Source organism: Maylandia zebra, linkage group LG4, assembly GCF_041146795.1.
Source record: "Maylandia zebra isolate NMK-2024a linkage group LG4, Mzebra_GT3a, whole genome shotgun sequence".
Classification (NCBI taxonomy): Eukaryota; Metazoa; Chordata; class Actinopteri; order Cichliformes; family Cichlidae; genus Maylandia; species Maylandia zebra.
In genome coordinates, this window is record NC_135170.1 from 16,460,792 (window position 1) to 16,482,186 (window position 21,395).

The 21,395-nt window shown below is 44.0% G+C and overlaps 1 long non-coding RNA gene across 1 annotated transcript; it reads left to right on the forward strand.

Annotated features, from left to right (window-relative positions):
• The first annotated feature begins 1,261 nt into the window (after positions 1-1,261).
• On the forward strand, positions 1,262-2,421 carry LOC143418501 (uncharacterized). Its single transcript, XR_013098494.1, has 2 exons — positions 1,262-1,594; positions 2,174-2,421. It is a non-coding gene; the product is annotated as an uncharacterized LOC143418501 (long non-coding RNA).
• The last annotated feature ends 18,974 nt before the right edge of the window (positions 2,422-21,395 follow it).

Here is a 21,395-nt window from a genome sequence, read left to right on the forward strand (position 1 = left end):
CTCCAATTCTACTTTTAAATAGCCTAGGAACTACAAGTAAGCCTACAGTCTGAGAGTGAAGTAATCTATTGGGGTGATACGGTCCTCTGAGGTCTTTAAGATGAGATGGGGCCTGATTAAAAAACTATAGCCTACGAAAAGAAACAGACTGAGGTATAAAAACACAGCAGGGCGTGAGCTGAGAAAGCAGAAAGCTACAAAGCTAAAAAAAACACAAAAAAAAACAGCACAGTAAACAGAACAGAAAGGGGAATAAACTATAGAGGCTAACAAAGATATTAACATGGAAATTGATGGAATAAAATAACTGTGCACATAAGTAAAGTGATTTCAAAATAAACAAACACCTCAGACAGAATAAAGACTAAATAAATTGTCAAAAACCGAACACAAAGACGCCTACGTAGATTGTTTTGCATGTACTTACGGAATAAAAGTGGTGCTTAATTGTCCCATCAGCCTTTACCTGATTACCATTTGCTTTGACAGTTCTGTTTGCTGCAATGACTCTGAATAGAACACCCTGAATTTGGATTGTCCTCGGTGTTTCTGGTGCTATCAAAAGCTGATTTAAGTGCAGAAACTGTCCAAGTCTTTCCTGTGAGTTGGTCGCAGCTGGTAAACATCTGCACCAAGCTCTGGAGGTGGTACCTCCATCTACACCTGTCCCCCACTTCCACCTTCACCTGAGCTTTCTTCTCACTCTTATTTCATCTCTGTGGATATCATAAAGAACCAAGTTTATCTCCTTCTGAACAATGACCTGGGCATCCAGCTTTATGCTAGCCTTTTCTTGCACAGCCATAAATGATTTTTTCCTGTTTCTTGTTCCTTACAGAAGTTTAGAGAAGCATGCATCATTTCTTTCCTAAATTGAGAAATCATAGGTGGGATCCAACTGAAATAGCTCACCGAGACGTTTTGTTATCAGTAACATCCATTTGTTATTTCCGCTTTAATTTCTGTTTCTGTTGCTGTAAATCAAACTGAATCGGAAATCTTACTAGCTTTAACCATATTTATTCATTAGAAAGAGAGAGAGAGAAAAGGTGGGGAATAAAAACAAGGCAGCGTATTGAAGCCCCGGGAGAGAAAGTCCCTGTAGACTGGATCCTGCCCCATAGAGATGTGAGGAGTGTGGATTCAAAGACACAACATGTACCACAGCATCAGTAGGCTGAAAATTTATTGCAACAGCTCTGTTTTTTGCTGGAGTAGTCTGGTTTATTTAGGCTTTTGAGAACACTGTTACACAGCAAATTCAAAAGTGTTACATTTTTTGGTGTTAATAGTCTCCTTGCAAAAGTAGAGTTAATTTTACTCTAAGTAGAGTCACATTCTTTTAATGTAACTCTGAGGTGTAAAATGATAGTAGTTAAAATCGAGTGTTAAAAATGAGTGTTTCTCTGTCAAATCTGGAGGTGTTACAATGGAAACATTAACTCTTGACCTCTTAACTCTGAACTCCTACAGGGGCTATGACACCAACAGAGTAAATTCACAGACTCCGCCCCCAGCACGGCTCCAATCGAAGCTGAAGTGAAGCCGTTTCAGAACATTTTGCTCTACATATTTGAGTTGTTTGCCATGCTTGGTAAGTCATTTTTTCAAAGATTGTTTCAATTGTTATTAGCTTTTACTTCTGTGGCTCTTTGGAGTTGAGACAAAGCTGTGTGAAAGGCATTAGCCATGTTGCTCGCTGATAGCATAATATTCTGTTTTAGCTAGCTGAAAGGTATTGTTTGCGGGCAAATACCACAGCCTTGAAAAAAAGCTTGCATGTGAATTTTCAGTCAAACTTTTGGTCAAATACGCCTAAAACAATGTGTAGAATGTGAAATGTTGGTATAATGGTGCTACTTGAAGCCTGAAAACGATCGCCCATAAAAATAAAAAAAACACGAGCAAACAGCAGTAGCAGACGTCCTGACTGGGTTCTACGTTAGCATAGATCCCTCCAGAGTTTTGTGCACACGGTTTAGGTAAAAATGAAAAAGGTTGCGGTTTTACATTTAGTTCAGTATTACCTGTTACCTGTGTCTTTGTCTTTTGGGAAAATACTTTACACAAGTAATGGCTCAAAGAGGATTCCTTTTTACTGTGCTGCAATTGTTTACTGGATTATTTGTGCCATTAATTAGTGTCAACTAATTTTTATTCGATCTCCGCACAGGATATGCTTGTGAAGATGGAATATGGGGGAGAGCAGAAGTGCGTTGAAGTTCCACAAAGTGATGAATGAAGGACATGCATATTGTATTGAAGAAATAAGTGATGAGATGCTGTTATTTGCATTTACCATGTCAGACCTTTTGATAAACAAAATTCTAATGAAAGTGAGAACATGTATACTGTTACATCTTTCAGAAAATGTTTTGAAATTGTGGTGCACAGTTCAGAATAAATGTTTTTCAAAAACCATTGCATCTTTTTAGTAAATGTTTATTTCCAAAAGAAATTTCTAGAAGTTCAGAACAGTAAAATTCCCGCTTTTTAGAATGAATTAGAAGATAACTCTTACGTAGTTAAACTAAAATACTCTTTGAGAGTTAATATATAAACTCTTAACACCAAGTGTTAAATTATCAACTCCAGACAGATTTGGTGTTTAACACTAAATCAGAGTTAACGTACCAACTCTCCAAAAAGAGTTAAATTAACACTCTCTGGTGTGGACCCATATAGACACTTTAATAGTGTTGAAATCAAATCCGACAGTGTTAATTTGGACATGCTGGATTTGCTGTGTATTTGTAAGAACATATGCATATGCAACATATCCAAGATCCACTGAAAAACTGAAAGTCGGTCAGCTGCAGAATAATAGCAAGTCAAGAAGCACAGGTTTGCACATCTTGCTTAATGACTTAATGCTAAAAAGCCATTTGCTGTAAATCAAAGTGGCATCACCCACTGTGTGCCTGAAGTCCCATTTTAATGAACAGAGTTGAACATTGTGGCCAATCAGGACAACACAAAAAAAAAAACCCAAAAAACAATGGCACTTAAGACTTACATAGCAGCAATTTCTCAATCACAATTACTGTGTAGTATGTTCTTGTAAATATAGCCTTGGTAATATCTGAATATTTCAAATTAGTAGGCTTTTAAATACAGTTACTGGGATAGTTTGTGTTTCTTTTTTTAACATTCTGGCCTAGAGAGAAAATTTTTAAACTGCACTCGTGTTTGTAGCAAAGCATGTTGAAAGAGAGCTCACTTTAACTTAAGCAGTTAAGGAAATGCTGACCATTTCAACAAAAAATAAAATTAAAGATTATTTTTACACATTTTTTATAGTGCAAGTCATATAACATGTCATCTTGTTAGCATTTATTGTCTTTAAGGCTAACTAAGAAACCCCATGCAAAGGATATTTACAAAAATGCGAAACACTACCACTGAAGTCCCAATGCAGAAGCCCAGAAACATGTTCACTAAAAAAAACAACATATATTGTGTAGGGATAACCCTCAAGTAACACCACCTGGTCTGCCGGTGAAAAGGTTGCAGGGATACTTTGGAGGTTGGTGCAGTCACTCATGGTGGGGAATGGGAATGAAAGCATTATGACAAGTTGTCAGCATTTCCCTTGTGCTAAGACACACACATGTGTAAAAGAAGCAGATCAAATTAGGCTGTGTTCTGTCTCTCTCTCTTTTCCTCTCTCCCAACCCTCTTTTCTGGCCCAAGCCTCTGAGCACAGTGACATCATCAGGTAGAAATGATTGGATTGAGGGGCTTAGGCCCTCTCAGTGAGATAAGAGACTAAGAGCCCAATCAGACTGGGACAGAGAGCAAAACACGACCTGTGGCAGATTTCGGTTGAAGGTCATTGTTCGCACATTTGCGAAAAAACAGAGCTAAACACATCTTTAAAAAATGAAAGTGAGTACTGTGATTTACACGTCCAGTAAAATTACTGATTGGTCAGAAATGCTTCTGAAATGTTCATTTACTTATTTACTTTTTTTACTGAGTCATGAGTAAATAAAAGGAGGTCGTCACCTGAAATGGTTTTCCAACAGGCTTGAAGGAGTTTCAGAGATGCTGAGCACTTGTTGGCCCTTTTACCTTCAGTCTGCGGACCATCTCATCCCCAAACCATCTCTATTGGGTTTAGTTCATGTGACTGTGGAGGCCAGGCCATCTGGCGCAGCACTCCATCACTCTCCTTCTTGGTCAAATAGCCCTTACACAGCCCAGGGGTTTTCTTGGGGTCATTGTCCTGCTGAAAAATAAATGATGGTCCAACTAAACACAAACCAGGTGAGATGGCGTGTCACTGCAGGATGCTGTGGTAGCCATGCTGGTTCAGTGTGCCTTCAAGTTTGAATAAATCCCCAATAGTTTCACCAGCAAAGCACCAACATGCCATTGCCATGCTTCATAGTGGGAACCACGAATGTAGAGACCAACTGGGGTCTACAAGTCCCTACAAAGGGACTACAACGGGACATGATTGGTTCACAGAGATAACTACATTATTGTCCCAGCTGTCAGAGTTGGGCTATACAGGTTGCAAATATATCTTGCGGCATGTGTGATATCAGTTGGGGAAAAATATAAACGCTGCCTTTATTTCACAGTCTTCATGTTTAAGTGCCAAATAAGCTGCCATCCAGTTTCTATAGGGGACTCCGCATTTCCAAGGACGATGTCTGGCTTTGGACAACACAAGTTTTTTTCTGGTGGAAATAAATCCTTTTAAAATGTGTGTATGTTTGTTTTATATGTCTTTATATACAGTGGGGCAAAAAAGTATTTAGTCAGCCACCGATTGTGCAAGTTCCCCCACTTAAAATGATGACAGAGGTCAGTAATTTGCACCAGAGGTACACTTCAACTGTGAGAGACAGAATGTGAAAAAAAAATCCATGAATCCACATGGTAGGATTTGTAAAGAATTTATTCGTAAATCAGGGTGGAAAATAAGTATTTGGTCACCTCAAACAAGGAAAATCTCTGGCTCTCACAGACCTGTAACGTCTTCTGTAAGAAGCTTTTCTGTCCCCCACTTGTTACCTGTATGAATGGCACCTGTTTGAACTCATCATCTGTATAAAAGACACCTGTCCACAGCCTCAAACAGTCAGACTCCAAACTCTGCCATGGCCAAGACCAAAGAGCTTTCGAAGGACACCAGGAAAAGTATTGTAGACCTGCACCAGACTGGGAAGAGTGAATCTACAATAGGCAAGCAGCTTGGTGTGAAAAAATCAACCGTGGGAGCAATCATCAGAAAATGGAAGACATACAAGACCACTGATAATCTCCCTCGATCTGGGGCTCCACGCAAGATCTCATCCCGTGGGGTCAAAATGATCATGAGAACGGTGAGCAAAGATCCCAGAACCACACGGGGGGACCTGGTGAATGACCTGCAGAGAGCTGGGACCAAAGTAACAAAGGTCACCATCAGTAACACACTACAACGGCAGGGAATCAAATCCCGCAGTGCCAGACGTGTTCCGCTGCTGAAGCCAGCGCATGTCCAGGCCCGTCTGAAGTTTGCCAGAGAACACATGGATGATACAGCAGAGGATTGGGAGAATGTCATGTGGTCAGATGAAACCAAAGTAGAACTTTGTGGTATAAACTCAACTCGTCGTGTTTGGAGGAAGAAGAATACTGAGTTGCATCCCAAGAACACCATACCTACTGTGAAGCATGGGGGTGGAAACATCATGCTATGGGGCTGTTTTTCTGCCAAGGGGACAGGACGACTGATCCATGTTAAGGACAGAATGAATGGGGCCATGTATCGTGAGATTTTGAGCCAAAACCTCCTTCCATCAGTGAGAACTTTGAAGATGAAACGAGGCTGGGTCTTCCAACATGACAATGATCCAAAACACACCGCCCAGGCAACAAAGGAGTGGCTCCGTAAGAAGCATTTGAAAGTCCTGGAGTGGCCTAGCCAGTCTCCAGACCTCAACCCCATAGAAAATCTGTGGCGGGAGTTGAAAGTCCGTGTTGCTCGGCGACAGCCCCAAAACATCACTGCTCTCGAGAAGATCTGCATGGAGGAATGGGCCAAAATACCAGCTACTGTGTGTGCAAACCTGGTAAAGACCTATAGTAAACGTTTGACCTCTGTTATTGCCAACAAAGGTTATGTTACAAAGTATTGAGTTGTATTTTTGTTATTGACCAAATACTTATTTTCCACCCTGATTTACGAATAAATTCTTTACAAATCCTACCATGTGGATTCATGGATTTTTTTTTCTTCCTCACATTCTGTCTCTCACAGTTGAAGTGTACCTCTGGTGCAAATTACTGACCTCTGTCATCATTTTAGGTGGGGGAACTTGCACAATCGGTGGCTGACTAAATACTTTTTTGCCCCACTGTATGCTGTTTAAACTGTTTTTTGTTTGTTTGTTTCTGTTTTTTTCTCATTATGACATTGACGAAGGCTACAAGTCAACATGTTTCACTCAAATAAAGTGTACCTGGAGCATTATCGCCCAAGGGCAAAGTTAAGTCACCCTATAACACAACCAGTGCCCCTAAAGTATTGTGTGTTTATTGTGCAAGTTGGAAAAATATGGTTTGTTTTCCTGCTAAAGCATTTAGAAGAAGAACATTTGACACATTTCTTTTTGAAGGTAAGGTAGCATCTCTGTACGTTACCTTTAGTTTCCATATGTAGTGTTCGTTTTCTTCGAGGAAATTACTTTTGCTGCACTGTTGACTTAAATGAATAAAAACTGAACAATATTTTGTTCTTTATGTGCTCATGATAAATGATTAAAATGTGTAGAAAAAAGTTGCAGTGTTTAATCATAAGGAGCAATAATATTTTGCTATTCAAGTTTTGGCTCTCATTTAAATTTGTTTTTCATTCTCAGAAATATGTCAGCTCTGTATGCGCGCGTGTGTGTTACTTTGCTTTAAGCTGTTTAGAATTACAGAATCTATTAGCAGCTATACTGGGTCGACAAATCCATGTATAATGAATATCACACACGCATACACAAGAGCATACAAATACATGCACACACCACTCTGGCTAAAACTCAGCAGAGATAAGCCAGTGGATTAAAAGAGCACCAAAATGTCTCTGATGTAAGGACAGACAGTTATGTAACGCAGAGAAGTGCTGACCAAGAAGAGCAGCTCTGTGTGAGTTCAAGATTGAGAGTATATGTTTTTCATATTTCAACGGTCTTATGCTGTGGTGGATCATCATTGCATAAACCTTTTTAGCATATTTAGTATGTCTGAGCAGGAATTAAGTGTTTGTGCTTCCTCTCAGCCCTGGCTTTAAAAGAGTAGCCGTAACAGGAGACTTTAGCCAATCACAGGTCTTCACTTTTCAGACCAATAAGGCGAGGTAGCAATGATAGCGATGAAGATCAGCAGTTTATTAAAGGTGGAGATTTTTCACCCTGAACAGCAAAAAGCCAGTGATGACTTATTTTTAGCGCGTATGAAGCATGTGCACACAGCCATGAGCTTCCCATGGGAGTGGCTGAGGACACAGAGAAAAGAGCTGCAGGAGGACAGCTGTATTTTTTTTTCCTCAACCATTGCAGGTTGCTGCTAAATTCTGCCTTAGATTTGTTTGATTCATATTAGTTTTCTTTTCAAGGAGAATTTATAGAGAAAAAAATGCCCTTTGAGGTCTTAAGAGAACTCAGGTGAATTCAATTTTTAGACTTTATTTAAATACACCTTTACAACACTGTACAGTACAGCAGCGTGTGCATACAAATTTAGTCATCCAGCTCTGCTCTCTTCTTTGCTGCCCAAATCAATCGATTTCTTACAGCAGTGCCATCTTCAAGTTCTGCTGCATTAAAGATGTGCAGAAGAAGCTCCCCCTACAGGCCATTTGGAGCACTAAAGACATGCTGCAGTCACTTTTAGACACTGATTGCAGCGCCCACTTTGTGTCTATCCATTTCCTTCAGTTGTGCAGGTTATCTAATTCAGTCTTACCGCTGAGTTAAGACCTATAAACCTGAGCCCGGAGGTGGCCGACCTTGATATCTTGCTCCTCACAGAGTAATTATTTGGTTAGAGCAAAAAAGGAAGGTCAGAGAGAATGAGATGGAGAAGGAAAGAGTTATGTGGGGTGCTGTGGTGTCGTGCGTGAGTTGTTTGCGGCATTTGTTTGTGCATGAATTAATAATATGTAGATGTGGTAATGTAAATTTCAAGTAAATATTTTATTGAAGCTACATACCACCACACTGTGGCATGTAGATGTTTTTCCTTATGCTAATCCCCCTCACCCTTTTTAATGCAGTCAGAAGCAAAAAAAGAGAGAAGAAGAAAAACACGTCAGCCTACCTCTCCTCCTCCAGCTCTCCACTTGAGTCAAAGGGAATTCCTGAGCGACGCTCAACCTCGGCTCTGCCATCTCATCACCCACGCTGCCTCTGTGCCTCCCAGCTGTTTGCCATTTGTTATATAGTTTTCCAGACTCTTGTTTTCAGACATTCAGTTGCTGAGACCAAGATAAAGCTTTTTCTGGTGGAAATAAATCCTTTTAAAACGTGTGTTGTTAGAAAGATTTGTTTGCTGAATCATGTCACTAGATAAAGTTTGTCTGCATGGAGCTTTTCCAACAAAATTTTGGAAAATTTAAAGATTTTTTTTTCAAAGAAACAGAAACTATACATTTAAGGCAATAAAAGTTATATTTTTAATCATTTGCGAAGTACACGCGTCTTGTTATTTTCATGACAAGAGTGAGGTAGGGAGACTGAAACTAATCCTGTGTGTAGGGGAAGCAAACTGCAGCCAGTTAGCAGATACAGAAAGACACTTTGACTTGCCGAAAATCCGCACAATTATAAAATCACACATTGTTGTATGTTCCCGATTGGCTGGCAACCTCACAGTGGCAATAGTGCTCCGGGAAGTCGTGGCCCACGCAGAACATAAATAATGTTTTTTAAGGAAGTTTTGGGAGATTTTTTGCTTGCAAACAAAAAAGTTAATCTTTTCGTTAAGCGTTCTCTGATGTTGACCTGTCTCACACTGAGCATACAGCAAAGGAGTATCTGTGTCATTCGCATGCTCACGACTGGAAATGGAAATGTTCTTGTTAAAGGGAAGGTGCTGTGTGGGCAAAGAGAGCAGCAGGAAGGACACATGACGATAACTCAACTTTGGGAAGTCTACAGGCAATTACCCAGCAAACATCCTGACCCTGAATATCAGTTGGCTGACCATTTATTCTAGACACCTAGTGCCTCAGAAATGCTGTCTGAAAACACACTTCCTGAACTTCCTAGGAAGCTTTTCTGCAGTAATTCTTCTGTTCATCAATTGGGATAAAAGAACATTGCATTTTAGTCATTTATGGTGAACTTTTTGCCATCACACCACATCAAATTTTGGCTGCAGAGACTGCTGGGTACTTGCTATGCTCTCATATGGCCTTTTCTTTACATTGCTTGAGTTTGTTCACTTTCATTTAAAGGTGCAAACCTAAGTTGTGCTGCCACATTCACACAGTTTAGAGAAAAATAGAGTTCTCAATACATCCAAACAAGCCATAGTTGGTCAGTCTTTCTCTAACTGTGCTGTAATGAACTTCAAAATTTAACATGCTAAGTGAGGTCTGTCAAATCTGAGGTGTAGCAGTTTGCAGCAATGAGGTGTGGGGTTTTTTTGCAGAGCTACATCTCAGACTAACCTTGGGGTAAATTTGCAGGGACGTTCACTCCTGGGAAGACTGCCATCTGTCTTGAATGTTCCTCATTGTAGAATGATATAATGGCCTTATAACACTTTCCAGATTGATGGGCAGCAGCAGTTGCTTCTCTATGATCTTCCATTGTGTTAATACACACCTGAACGCTCCAGACCAGCAAACACCCAAAACCTCTCCTTTCATAGAGGTGCTCACACTTGCTGATGATCAATTTATCAAATGCATTTGATTAAAAGCAACTGGATGCTACCTACCTTCTTACATGTAACTCCATGAAGGGTGCTCTTAGTTTTTAAACACTGCTTGTGGATTTTGGCTTAACTTTTACTAAATAAATAATGACACAATGTAATATACCACCTTGTTTACCTCAGGTTGTATTTACATGACCTTCCAAGGACCCTTTATTTCTTATAATGTATCAAAAATTAAAATCAACAGAGGGTGTACTTTCTTTTTCCAATACCTGTAGCTAGCAGGCTAAAGACCATTTTAGCTTGCTTTGCTGTCTCATGACTAGAAAGGTTTAGCGTGGTCTTGTATTGTAGTGATATACATTTTCTTAGCAAGCAAGCAAACAGAATATGTCCAGAAATTTCCAAAGTATTAATTAAAACAAAACTAAACTCCTGAGGGCTCTTGTGACTGGTGCTGCGGTTATTTATTTAGTTTGTTGCCATTTGGAATAATACGTAGGCGTTTGAGGTCCACCATCTGGAACACTGGAGCGGTTTTGGCCCTCTGTCAGTCACTGAAGCTCACAGCATTGTGCAGGAGTCACTTATTAGTCACGACCATACGGACTTCCTAACAAAACTAGAATACCCAGGCTTCACTGCAGTGTCGTGGCATCTGCTCTGCAAGACATTTTCAATAAGCTAACATTATGGGATGAGCTTTGACAACCTGCAATCACTTTATCAGCTCTATAATATTTAACAGTCTCACTGTAACTGCTTCTCTCACCCGGTATGAATTATCTAATGCAAGTTTTTTTCTTTAGGATTTCTATTTTTTACTTTTCCTCATCTTTTCCTCACCTGCCCCTTGGGTTTTGTCATCACACATCTCTGTGACCTCCTTCCTCTCGTCTCCCTCCATGTTTCCATGTGCTTGCTCAGCACGTTCCCACCTGCATCCATAATCCACTGTATGCTCTTAGAGTCTGCTCGCTTTGTCCTAATTTCAGACAATCCTCTCTCAGCTAACAAGTCAAATTTTAATCATCCATTATCACTACTTAACCAAGCCGCCATAGCAGATTTACCCGTCGAAGGTCACTTTTTGCTCGTGCTTTCTCCGTATTAAGCGTGGTCGCTCATAGAAAGTGATTTAAAATCATTTATGCATTGTCTAAAATATATTGGATGTGGTCTGTGAAATAGTTTTTTTTTTCCCCGGCCTGTGGGTGAAATGTTCTGTTTGGAAAATATATTTGGCTTGATCTCCTTCACTGTATACATTTATTTAATCTTGTCTTTTTATCTGGCCCCAGGGATTTCTTCATCTTAGGCAAATTATCAGTCAAGTGATGATGCTCATAAAACCTTGACAGGTACCGTGTGCTCTTCTGAGATTACACTGATTCACCAGCGGTTCGAGTGAAAGCATGCAAAAGAGTAAATGCTTTAATATAGCCTGTGCTCAGTGTGGTTTACGATAATGGATGGAGTTCCCAGAGAGTGTGAGCCGCCTCATCAGAGCAGTGTCACAAGGTGCTCCTTTATTCTCACACAGTCTCAAGATTCATGTTTGCTGTTAGGAAACGATGAGCACTCTGTGTTCGAATACAAGTCAAAGCATACAATTTTTAAGATAAGCACTTACCATAAATATGTATGCATTTTACAGTCAAGTCGAGCAATACTCCTCTCCTCATCCTGGTGGATGACATAAAGATACAGTCATGTGAAAAAGAACGTTTTCACAGGAGTCTGTGCAGTCTATCCTTATTCTGCACCCGTGCCACTTCCATAGGTATTACTTAAGAGGGTAACTAGCAGCCATGTGCCGCTAGTCAAATGCCTTGAGTGTTCAATGCCCCCCACAAAATGTAAGCAAAATACCAAAAAAACCCTTTCAGACTCTGCAGACCTCTGTTACGATGTTAAATATTACAGTAAAGTACAATTTAAAAAAAAGATTGAACAAGTGTGGCTTGTTTGGAAGGGTTGCCATGTGAAAGTCTCTTCTCTCTAAAACAACATGTCAGGTTAGGTTTGCTGGAAAAAACACAAGACTTTTGGAACAATGTCCTTTGGAGAGAGAGGACTAACACCTCATACCAACCGTCAAGCACGGTGGTGGACAGGTGATGATTTGGGCTTTTTGGCAACAACAGGACCTGGGCACCTTACAGTCAGTGAGCCAACCATGAATTCCACTGTATACCAAAGTATTGTAGAGTTAATCGTGAGGCCTTCTGTCTGACAGGAAACGCATTGTCGAAATTGGCTCATGCAACAGAACAATGATCCCAACCAGACCAAGAAATCTACAACAGAATGGCTAAAAAAGAAAATCATAAAAGTGGTCCAATGACTCAGAGTTCAGCCTTCAACCTTATTTAAATACTGTGGCAGGAATTTAAAAAAATTCTTCCATAACAATGTGACAGACTGATAAAGCCATACTGAAAGTGATTATTTCACGTAGGTTGCTATAAAGGTGGCTCTACTGAGGTTTTCACTGGACAGTATTTACTATGTGATACTAGAGATGGCACGATACCACTTTTTTATGTCCGATACCGATACCGATATCATAAATTTGGATATCTGCCGATACCGATATGAATCCGATATAATGTTTTTTAATCAACAAAACTGTTTTTTAAATATCTTGCTGCATTTTGTATAAGTTCATACTCAAGTTTAAAACAACAACTACACTAAAGCTATTCTGTTATACCTGTATGCAAAAAAAAATATTTCATAGTTCAGCAATACTGATCAATCTAATAAACTTAAACCTGCACCATCCTCCCTATTCTGGTATTTTAAAGAGTACTTAGCATAAATATTAAGCAACCTAACTAATAGGGTTCCAACTCCCAGCAACAACAAAAATAAATAAATAAAAAATAGGGAACCACCCCTCACGCTCCACCTCATGATGCTTAATCGACGTAATCAACCTTAATTTGATGCAGTGTGAAAAAAAATGCACAGAAATCAATTATTTTTCAAGAAATATTAAATAGATTCAACATCTTTCTTCAACAAAATTGCAGACTGCACAGATGGTACCTTCACAAAGGAAAAAGTACTATAGCTTACTAGGGTATATATATTAGACGTAATAGTTACTATATACAGTAATGGACTTCTATTCATTTTGCATCAAATTAAAACTTTGGGTGTCAGATAATTATTTATTAAAAGCTAGACATTTTAAATGAGAATAAGAAAGAAAAGTATGTCTTTGTGCCCCCTTTTCCCTGTTAATGCCCTATCGGCCCCCCTGGCTAAACTTTGCTAGATCCGCCCCTGCACAGTTACCAGCGTCAGCTACGTAGAAAAAGATCCTCGAGTAGAAAGTAATATTAAATACATTCTAACAACAGCTGATCAAGCTTAAACGTGCTGCTGTTGTTCAGCCGCTGGTTTCCTCTTTCTGGTGCAAAGTGGGCCAAAAGCAAACTAGAGACACGGACTCGCGACAGAAAAGCCGATCAGCTGATCGTTAAGCAGTTTCATGATTGAAGTAGCAGCAGGAGAGGCAGTCGCTTGTTAAGCTTAACGCAGGAATGCTTTACAAACATTCAGAGATGGACTTACACACTTGCTTTACTTCTCTCGGGGATAACTTTGTCGGAGATGAAATGCCGGGTTGCTAGCGAAGCTCCACATGCTATCCAGACCACCTACAGGTCCCGCATGCCACAGCCGCTCTATCACGTGATGCATACTGCTCCGACGTGCTAACGTTCTGAGGTGAGTTACGGCGTGTTGCAAGTTTTGTGAGGTGCTTTCGTGATATTTAATGGATCGGATTACATTTTTTATTTTTCTCCGATATCCGATCCAGTAATTTAGGTCAGTATCGGACCGATACCGATACGTAATATCGGATCGGTCCATCTCTATGTGATACTACAAATTGTTAGATATTCTGCAATATTCATTCATACCACTACAGGCAACGCTGCAAATTATTAACCGCTTTAATGCAATATTGGATTTTTATAAATATATTTCCGCATCAGTGTAATGAACCACCTGGAGGTATTTAATTTCCTGGAATGGACAGAAAACCCCTTTTTCATGTTTTCTTAAGTTATTGCATCTGATCATTTATTCATGTTCTTGAAAACTTCAACTATATTATCCAACGATACAAAGTTGTGAAGCGCGAGGGGTCGCTGGTTCAGGAACTGATTTTCTTTCAATAATATTCTTGGTGTACCTTCGCTGCATTAATGTATGAACCCTATGGGTTCATGCACAGACCGGCAGTTTTAATCCTTCTTCTATTGACTTTTATTTTAAATTAAACTTCAATTGAAGATTAAAGCCATAGAGTTTCTTGCTGATTCAGAAGCACTAAAAGAGTGAAAGATACATTTTTCTTCCAAAATTAAATAACTTTTCTGTTTTAAACTCTGTACCTAATGTGGTTAGGAACAGAGTTAGAAATTTAAACTTGATAGTGATACCCTTGAAAATTCGAGATACTCAATACCAGTTTCTTTACCATAGGTGAAAACTTTTTTTTGTAATATTGAAACAACACAATGTTTTCTAACCTTTATTTATAGCAAGACAGACCTGTTTCTGACAAACATATTGGATTAAAATTAAACTGTATCATGTAGTGCAAAAAATACTGTAACATAACTAGGGATGGGTATCGTTTAGGTTTTATCTGATACCGGTGCCAAATCGGTACTTTTGAAACGGTGCCGGTGCTCAAACGGTGCTCAAACCGGTGCTTAAAGAATGGAGAACACAAAATTGGTCCAAAAACCTCTCATGTTCAGCTGGTTTTTGTAAAAAGATAACAATGTTAGCCTTTTCTGCAGCTGTGGGGCATATATGGTATCACTCTTGGCTGGAAGCAGTGCTTAATCAATGGAAAAAACACAAACTTTATCCAAAAACCTCTCATGTTTAGCCGTTTCCCTCTTTTTCTTTGGTCACTTTAGCCTTTTTGGCCAGGGTGAAGGGAGTATCTGCCATCAAACAAGAAGACAGCCGCATGTAGCTATGATGGTGTTTGCTAGTTCACCTTACATGCATTAATGTAATAACGTGGTTAGCCTACTCGACGTAAATTACACACAAACAACATTAAGCTACTCACGCAGAGAAGAACGGCTGCTGCTGCATCATCATCATCATCATTTCTGCTACACTGGCAGGGCTAGGGGCCAGGACTCTCCTCTTCGTGTTTTTGGGGATGTTGCTAACCCCGGGTCCGATAACAGGCACCACACCCGCAGTAGATGCGCTCGGTGTGAGGTCTCGCAGCAAGCTATCAAATATGGCGCATTTCTTGGCTTTTTAAAAAAAACGCTATGCGTCGCCAGGTGTTTCATCGGATTCGAGGTGTTACCTCCTTTGACAGTATCACAGTATCTGTCACAGGTTGCTCTGAGGATCCACTCGCAGGACTCCGGAGTGTGTTGTAACAGAGACAGTTTATTCACAAAAATCTTCACCAAGTGTATTTACAGGCAGTGCGAGGACAGTGCTATATACAAGATGTGCGAGGACGGGTTCCAGGGCTCCAGGGAAAACAAGGGGATCACACACACGCTCACGCCAACCTCTCTCCGCTAGTGACCAGCCACCTCTTACACGCTCCACACGGGGAAACACGGGGACGGGTCCGGGGAATCTAGAACAGAGAGACAAGTGTTACTTTCTGAGGCAGAAGTGTGGGAAACTAGGGCTCGACGTGTACTGACAGGAGTCTTCACAACAATCCAGCGTTGAACAGCTGATCTCCTCCTTCTGATATACCAGCTGGTCTGATGAGGCCCAGGTGTGCATGATCCGGGAGGGCGTGGGCCGAGGGCGTGAACCTGCCATGAGTTCCGCCCCGGCAAAACAGGGGAGGGGGAGAGAGATTGCTGATCAGTGCCTTGCCGACCCCGCAGGTCGTGACAGTACCCCCCCGCCAACGGGAGCCTCCCGGCGACCCCCAGGCTTCCCAGGGTGAGCCTCATGGAACCGCCGAACCATGGCCCGGTCCAGCAGAGCCGCCCGCGGGACCCAGGAACGCTCCTCAACGCCATAGCCCTCCCAGTCCACAAGATACTGCAGGCCACGGCCCCGGCGCCTGACGTCCATAATCCGAGACACGGAGAAGGCCGGACGGCCAGCGACGACCCGGGCGGGCGGAGGGGGTCCGGAAGGAGGGCACAGAGGACTGGAACAGTGAGGTTTGATCTGCGAGACATGAAACACGTTGTGGATACGCATGGTCCTGGGGAGCCTGAGACGCACAGAAACGGGGTTAACAATGGAGTCCACTTCGAACGGGCCAATGAAGGAGGGGGAGAGCTTTTGCGACTCCGTCCTGAGAGGCACATACCGGGTCGAGAGCCAAACCTTCTGTCCAGGTGAGTAGGCCGGGGCCAGGGACCTGCGGCGATCCGCCTGCCGTTTGTTCCGGTCCGCCGTGCGAAGAAGGGCAGCTCTAGTGGCCCGCCACGCGCGCCGACACCGCCGCAGGTGCTGCTGAACAGAGGGCACAAAGTGCTCACCTTCGATGGCAGGGAACAGGGGAGGTTGGTACCCCAGGGAGGCCTCGAACGGGGAGACGCCTGTGGCCGACGAGGTAAGGCTATTGTGAGCGTACTCCACCCACGTCAGTTGCTCACTCCAGGTGGTCTGATTAGTGGACGTCAAGCAACGGAGAGCCGTTTTGAGTTCTTGGTTGGCCCGTTCCGCTTGACCGTTGGTCTGTGGATGAAAACCTGACGAGAGACTAACCTGGGCCCCCAAGGAGGCGCAGAACTCCCTCCAAACACGTGACGTGAACTGTGGGCCTCGGTCCGAGACCACTTCAGCAGGGATCCCGTGGAGGCGAAACACATGAGTTGACAGAAGCCGGGCGGTCTCCAGGGCAGTGGGGAGCTTGGGGAGAGCGACAAAGTGGGCAGCTTTAGAGAAACGGTCGACAACGGTGAGGATGACTGTGTTACCTGATGACGGCGGAAGACCAGTGACAAAGTCAACCGCAATGTGGGACCAGGGGCGGCTTGGCGTAGGCAAGGGATGAAGTAGGCCGGCAGCAGGCTGGTTGACCGGCTTATTCTGGGCACAGGTTGGACAGGCAGCGATGAAGTCTTGGACGTCCTTGGCCAATGTAGGCCACCAGGCGAACCGCTTGATGAAGGTGACGGTGCGATGAACGCCCGGATGACAGGTGAGTTTTCCGCCGTGGGCCCATTGTAGCACTCGTGAGCGAACCAACGTGGGAACAAAGAGCACTCCCGGGGGACCAGTACCTGGATCCGGTTCCGCCCGCTGGGCCTTCCGTATGGCGGACTCGATCTCCCATGACAGGGCCCCGATAACGCACGTGGGAGGGAGAATGGGAGCCTCACGGGTGGGGTCCTCTGAGGTGGTGAATTGGCGGGAAAGGGCATCGGGTTTCACGTTCCAGGAGCCGGGCCTGTAGGTGATGGTGAAGCAGAATCTGGTAAAGAACAGAGCCCACCTGGCTTGTCGAGCATTTAGTCGTTTAGCCGACCGGATGTATTCGAGGTTCCTGTGGTCAGTCCATACCACAAAGGGTTCTGTTGCGCCCTCTAGCCAGTGGCGCCACTCCTCCAAGGCGAGTTTGATAGCCAACAGCTCCCTGTCCCCGATGTCGTAATTCTGCTCTGCAGGAGAGAGATGACGAGAGAAGTAAGCACAAGGGTGGAGCTTACCGTCTAGTTGCTGGGAGAGAACTGCTCCGACCCCTACATCCGAGGCGTCCACCTCCACAATGAACTGCCGCTTGAGATCCGGTTGCCGGAGGATGGGCGCCGACGCGAAACGTTTCTTTAGCCGGGAAAAAGCCTCCTGAGCCTGATCATCCCAGCAGAAAGGCACCTTAGGGGAAGTTAAACGGGTTAGTGGCAAAGCAATCTTGCTGTAGTCACGAATGAACCTCCGATAAAAGTTTGCAAAACTGAGGAACCGTTGAAGCTGCTTACGGTTAGGCGGCGTGGGCCAGTCTAAGACTGCTTGTACCTTAGCTGGATCGGTTCTTAAATCGCCCCGTTCAATGATGTAGCCCAAAAACGACACAGTACTCACATGAAACTCGCACTTCTCCCCTTTAACAAACAGCCGATTCTCCAGGAGGCGTTGCAGGACTTGTCTGACGTGATGTACATGATCCGGGAGAGAGCTGGAGAAGATGAGAATGTCGTCAAGGTACACAAACACAAAACGATCGATGAAATCTCGGAGAACATCATTGACTAGACTCTGAAAGACAGCTGGAGCATTAGTCAGTCCAAACGGCATGACCAAGTATTCAAAATGGCCCAGGTGCGTGTTGAAGGCCGTTTTCCACTCGTCACCCTCTCTCATCCTGACTAAGTGGTAAGCATTCCGCAGATCGAGCTTAGTAAAAATGGTCGCCCCCTGCAGGAGTTCGAAGGCGGAGGATAAGAGCGGCAGAGGGTATTTATTCTTAACAGTAATGGTATTGAGACCCCGGAAATCAATACATGGCCGAAGGCTTTTATCCTTCTTAGTGACGAAAAAGAACCCGGCAGCCACAGGGGATGAAGAGTGGCGAATCAGTCCATCAGCCAAGGATTCATTAATATACTTCTCCATGCATTCATGTTCAGGTTGAGAGAGACTGTATAAGCGACTAGTGGGAAGGGGTGCACCCGGGAGCAAATCAATACTGCAGTCGTACGGGCGATGAGGGGGAAGAGAGCGGGCGCGGTCCTTACAAAACACTTGCTTGAGATCATGATACTCTGACGGGATAGCTGAAAGGTCAGGGGGCTCGTGTGGTAGTGGTTTAGCTGCTTTAACGGGAGTAGCTGCTGTCAAACAGGTCATGTGACACTCCTCCCCCCACCCCAGAACCCTCTCCTCCCTCCAGTCGAGCACGGGGTTATGCTGGCGTAACCATGGAAATCCTAGCACCAGGGGCGTGAGAGGGGCTTCAAAGACATAAAACTGCAGCAGTTCAGTGTGATTCCCAGACAGCGTTAGGGACACGGGTTCTGTAACATGAGTTATGTCGGGAAGACGTTGACCGTTTAAAGCGGTGACCTGCAACAAGTGGGGTAATGCCCGTGCGGAAATCTTAAGTTTGAGAGCCAGGGAAGCATCTATGAAGCTCTGCTCCGCACCAGAGTCAATCAGCGCCTGAAGAGAGTGAGAGGCAGAGTGGACAGTCACTTTAGCGGCTAGCATGAAGCGTGAAGGAGAATGTGAAAAGGAGACCTCGCCCACCCGTATCCTCCTTTCTACCGGCGGGCGGGGTCTTTTGGCCGAGCAGGACAGACCTTGGCGAGATGGCCCTTGCGGCCGCAGTAAAAGCACTCACCGGATCGCCATCTGTGTGCCCTCTCCTCCGGGGAGAGTTGAGAGCGTCCGATCTGCATGGGTTGCTCCTGCTCGTCGCCACGGTCCACTTCCCGATCGCTACTTCCGCTTCCGCCGGAAGCTGACTCCGCACGCCCCACAGGCCTCTGGGAACCGTAGTTGCTGGCGCGGTGACGCGCCCTCAAATGTTCATCAACCTTAACACATAAGGCGATCACCTCCGATAGAGTCTTGGGCAGCTCCCTCATTAACAGTTCGCCCTTAAGGACATCACAAACATTGTTCAATAAGGTACTTATCAGCGCAGGCTGCCCCCATCCCGTCTCCTCAGCCAGTGTCCAGAACTCCACAGAGAATTCCGCTATACTCCGTCTTCCTTGTTTTAAGTTCAGCAAACGGTGGCCCGCTGCCTCAGCTCCGGTGCCCCTTTCGAACACACTTTTGAACTTTGAGAGAAAATCAGCATAGGTAATCTCCGGGCTAGTCCGTAACACTGCTTGGGCCCAGTTCAAGGCTTGACCGCGGAGTAACTGAACGAAAAAGGCTATCTTAGCTCCATCACTTTCATACGTTCGCCGCAGCTGCCTAAACTGCAACGTAATCTGCGTTAGGAAACCAGCACACTTGTGGAACTCACCAGCGAATGGCTCCGGTGACGGTAGAGCTCGTTCCAGGGGTTCCGCGGAAGCGGGGGCTGGTGGCGTGGAGTGTTCCGGGGCCGGCGGCTGTGCAGGAGCAGACGGGGGTGGCATAGCGGGACCTGGCAGCGGAACGTGCTGAGCGAGAGCCTGAGTGAGTGCGATCAGCTGTTGGTTAATGTGTTGTAGCATCTGCTCATGTCGCTCCAACACGGCTTCTGGAGGAGGGGTGGGTTGTAGAGCTGAGTCCGCTGGATCCATAGTATGGCTGGATTGTTACTGTCACGGGTTGCTCTGAGGATCCACTCGCAGGACTCCGGAGTGTGTTGTAACAGAGACAGTTTATTCACAAAAATCTTCACCAAGTGTATTTACAGGCAGTGCGAGGACAGTGCTATATACAAGATGTGCGAGGACGGGTTCCAGGGCTCCAGGGAAAACAAGGGGATCACACACACGCTCACGCCAACCTCTCTCCGCTAGTGACCAGCCACCTCTTACACGCTCCACACGGAGAAACACGGGGACGGGTCCGGGGAATCTAGAACAGAGAGACAAGTGTTACTTTCTGAGGCAGAAGTGTGGGAAACTAGGGCTCGACGTGTACTGACAGGAGTCTTCACAACAATCCAGCGTTGAACAGCTGATCTCCTCCTTCTGATATACCAGCTGGTCTGATGAGGCCCAGGTGTGCATGATCCGGGAGGGCGTGGGCCGAGGGCGTGAACCCGCCATGAGTTCCGCCCCGGCAAAACAGGGGAGGGGGAGAGAGATTGCTGATCAGTGCCTTGCCGACCCCGCAGGTCGTGACAGTATCAGCTTAAAGCACTTGTTGCAGGCTGCTGAGTTTGCATATTTTGCTGTGAAGTACAGCCAGACTTTTGACCGCTTCGCCTTGGGCATTTTTAATCTGTAGCTCTGCTCTAACTGAACGTACGTACCTGGCCCCGCCTACTATCCTCGGAAACGTAAAATGATTGGCTAGAAGTGTATCACAGCTCAGGAAAAAAAAGCACCGAAATAAAGCACCGAAATGTGCGCTGCTTTTCGGTCTGGTTACTACCGTTTATGTCAGAACCGGTGCCCATCCCTAAACATAACCGTAAGCTACATGTGAAAAATACTTTACAGTTCTCTTAGGTACTGCTTGTCTGTGGAAATGCTGAACTTCTGTCTCTGTTTATTTCCTGTTGCACTTTTCTTAGCTTCATTTAGGTACTTTGAGAGAATAGTAATACACCTGAGACACAAATATAAGACAAAAATTATTACTGCCTGCAGACAGGAGTAATGACATCTGACGTTAGCTATGGCTGCTAACTGCTACAGTACCTTAATAATAGCAGAGCGCTAATATTGCTATCAGGTGACTGCTAATACTTAGCCAGGTTAACGTTTATGATAACTGTTCAGTACTTCAGTGTTGTTAAAACGGGAGCTTTACTGACCTCTCAAAATTCCTCATGAAGTGTTGTTCAGCATTGTGAAGGTCAGCTCCTGCTAGTGATGTGCGGATCGATCCTGAAATATCGATTCCTCCGATACCAATCATTTATGTTCTAGAAT